Source organism: Etheostoma cragini, chromosome 9 (genome assembly GCF_013103735.1).
Source record: "Etheostoma cragini isolate CJK2018 chromosome 9, CSU_Ecrag_1.0, whole genome shotgun sequence".
NCBI classification, from domain to species: Eukaryota; Metazoa; Chordata; class Actinopteri; order Perciformes; family Percidae; genus Etheostoma; species Etheostoma cragini.
Window position 1 is genome coordinate 26,555,258 of NC_048415.1, and position 3,465 is coordinate 26,558,722.

The following is a 3,465-nucleotide window of genomic DNA, read 5'->3' on the forward strand; positions in this document are numbered from 1 at the left end:
CCTTCCTATTAAGACAGTGTGTGTGTGTGTGTGTGTGTGTGTGTGTGAGTCAGCGCTGCAGCCTCCTACAGCCGGCTGCTGCTCTGCACCGCCATACACAGCCGTGGAAACCCCCATCCCATGAGCCAGCTGACACTGAGCACATTCATCTCCCCACATCCTCCCTCTAAATCCCTCTCTCTTTCTTCTTTTTTCTTTTCTCCCTTTCTTTTCCCATTTCTTTCTCTTCTCTTTTCATGCAGGGGATTGCCCTACTTTATTCCAGCCTCATATATCAATGTCTCCCCTAGCAGAGATACCAAATGAGAGTTCTCCCTCTTTCCCTCTCTCTCTCTCTCTCTCTCTCTCTGATTCAGTCCCACTCGTCCCCTCCCCCCTCTTTATTGACTCCTGCTCTTCTTGTTTTGTTTCTCGTAGGGGCTTATTAACGTCTTAGCTATGGGATGATCATTGCTCCTATATCCTTCGCATTCTGCGTCTAATGTTTTGTACTTTGTTACGCACATTTCCCAGTAGAAAGTCCTCTTTTTCATTTCATTTTAAGGATGGATGGAGGTCAGTTCTTCTGTCCACTACGTCAGCTGCTCCTCCAGATCAGAGTATGAACCTACAGATTGGCATGGTGTTATTTCAGTTAGCTTAACAGCTGGTTTGATTTGCATAGAGAGATGATCTTATGGAAAGTTCCCCCTGCCTATCTCTAGGTATGGTGAAGGGTATGTGATGATTTTTTTCCAGATGTTTTTTATTCCTCTTTTTAATCAACTTTAGCATGGGTGTGTAGACTTATGCGAGCCACTGTCCAAGCTATCAAACCTTTTCTAAAAATAATCTGATTTACAGAGAAAATATTCCAATATATCGGATATTTCGATATATCGGCCGATATATATATATATAAAAAATAGTCCAGAAATGTGTAACAAAACAAATACATTCCCTAACATTAGTTTTTTTTTAGGTATTTATGAGTTCTCATTCAAATAATATGATAATTTGCTTTATTGTCACAACAGAACATCAAAATATATTAAAGTTCTGATAAATAAAATGTATAAAAATACAAACTTAACCCTTGAGTTGTCTTCCCGTCAAAATTTGAAAATCAGTACTTTTGTTGATGCTTTTTAATCAATGCTTTTAACTTTTTCTTACGTTTTTGTCCCTTTTTTCAACACTTTTTTCAACGTCTGTCACTTTTTTTTACGTTTAACACTACGTAACACTAACACTAACTTTAGTTTTACAGTTATTTGGGGAATTTATGGTCAATAAACCTAATTTTTAGGATATTATACCTAATGTTTGAGTTACAAAAGCAGAAATTAGGACTATTTTAGACTAAAATTGAAGAAATTGATGTTGATGGATAATCACAGACTGGAATATGTCAACTTTCACTCAATACTATTTCAAAACCACTTTAATTTGTTTTTCAAATTCTATAAAATTGAATAAGACGCCCCACAATTAGTGAAAGTAGAGATTTGTACTTGCCAAAGAGCATTGTGTGGAATCAGTCATGTTATTTTGGGGAATTAAAAAGAACATTGATATAGGAAAACAGGCCAATTTGACCTGAGGACAACATGAGGGTTAAGATATGAAACTTAAAGTCCTTTGAACAAAAACATAATACTCAGCAAATATGTCTGCTGAACTTTTTTCTGTTTCTCTCAGCCTGACAAGCTCGGAGATCCATCTGCAAACGATTGATTGAATTTTGAAACTCGTCTTCTCGGTGTGAAATTTCGTCTCTGTTACGGCGAATTACCACGGCAGTGATCCAACATCAATGACATCACAGGAGCTGGTATATGAGGACGAGTGTGTTTTTTCCTGTTGCCTCCCTGCGGTGTCGAGCTGGACCGCTGGAATGCACAGGCCGTAAATCCGAGCCAGCGGCCAGGAATTACTGGCATCCCAAACTTTGGTTTTCAAGCTCGACACTTCACTGTTTCTCAATTCATGTTAGTATGAAGGGTGGTGAGAGATTAACATCACAGCAAAAATGGCAACATTAGTGAGTCCTGCCAAAGCATGATGGGATTACAGAGTCCAGGTCTAAATGGGTGAATGTCTATCTCCTGGTTTACTTGCTTGAACCTGATTGTTAAAAGCCGCAATGTGGGGAGTGACTGAGAGGTCAGTGGAGCTGTGTGTGTATGTGTGTGTTAGTGTGTGTGTGTGTGTGTGGAGCAGGAGTGTTGCTACCATTCAACTAGTCTATATCGACCAAATTTCATTTGTTCAGATGCTCCGGGAAATTCCACCGGATGGATTACCTTCCTCATCCTCTGTGTTGGGGTTCTAACCTCCGGACTATGGTTACCTGGTCCTCAGATCTCTGCAGGGTAAATCCAGACCGCTAGCTAGACTATCTGTCCAATCTGAGTTACGCACAATTTACACATCTTCCACCAAAACAAGCGCCTCCCTGCGGCTCTTTTGCAGCGGTACCAGGGCTCTGTGGACAATTGTGATTGGTTTAAAGAAATGCCAATAAACCAGGGCATGTTTTTCCCCCGACCCAGAATGCTATGTGGTCTAGCCAGACCCTCCATTGCAGTGCTGCGGAGCACGGTCTGGCAATGCAAGACTACCGTGCAGCGCATTTTAAAGTTGTTGTCATTTTAACATCAGTGCACCACTGTCAGATAAACTGTGAGGAAGTTGAACAAATCAGACCGCAGTGGAGGTTTCTTCTGCCCACTCAAAGAGGATAAAGCTGTTGGAAGTCGTGCTGCCATCTGTCTTTTAGTCCCACCATCTGCCCGTACCAACCTGCGAACGCTCGGCTTGTGCTGTAACGTGTGTGTGTGTTTGTGTGTGTGTGTGTGTGGTGTTCAGGCCCAAGTAGAGAGGTGAATGCATATGAAGGCGGAAGATGATGCTTATCTGTTAAGCACGGTGCAAACGGAGGCTAAGATGCTAATTGAAAACATTGAACTCTAGAAAGAGATCAGTCAGAGACTGCCATACACACACACACACACACACACACACACACACACACACTCTTTGATACATATTTGTCTATTAGCAGTGGGTCTAGTGACCGTGCACAGCAAGTGTCATGTCATAGAGGTCGGAGAATGACCACCTACAGAGCTTTAACAATCCCGGTGGTGTTCTAATCTAAAAAGTACTGCAAATGTTATGTTTCTGCAGCTCATACATTTCCCAGTCCACAGCTTTCTCTGGAACTCCCCCCCCCCCCATGAGCCTAAACCATGTCTGTGTCATAATCTGCTTGATAAATGCCATGCATTACCAGATTTCCTCAAGGAGAAATGATAAATGGTTTTTGACGTTCAGAAAACCAGATCATTCTTTTGAATTCTGTTTATCATAACTCACATACAAATGCTGAACAGCCAGCTAGAGACAGTGATGAACCACAGACACCACACAGTGGAGACGGAAAGAGGCGAACTTTAACCAAAACTATTTATGTACTGTATT

The 3,465-nt window shown here is 41.5% G+C and overlaps 1 protein-coding gene and 1 long non-coding RNA gene across 2 annotated transcripts in view; one reads left to right on the plus strand and one right to left on the minus strand.

Moving 5' to 3' along the window:
* LOC117950006 overlaps positions 1 to 2,397 on the minus strand; it is a 6,721-nt gene extending 4,324 nt beyond the window's left edge. The window contains exons 1-2 of the long non-coding RNA XR_004657786.1: positions 2,286 to 2,397; positions 363 to 369 (exon numbers count right to left, since the gene is read on the minus strand). This is a non-coding gene — a long non-coding RNA (uncharacterized LOC117950006). The remainder of the gene's footprint in view (positions 1 to 362; positions 370 to 2,285) is intronic.
* The window catches only part of LOC117949958 (cadherin-2-like), a 77,201-nt gene that overhangs the window by 12,352 nt on the left and 61,384 nt on the right, over positions 1 to 3,465 (plus strand). The window lies entirely within an intron of this gene.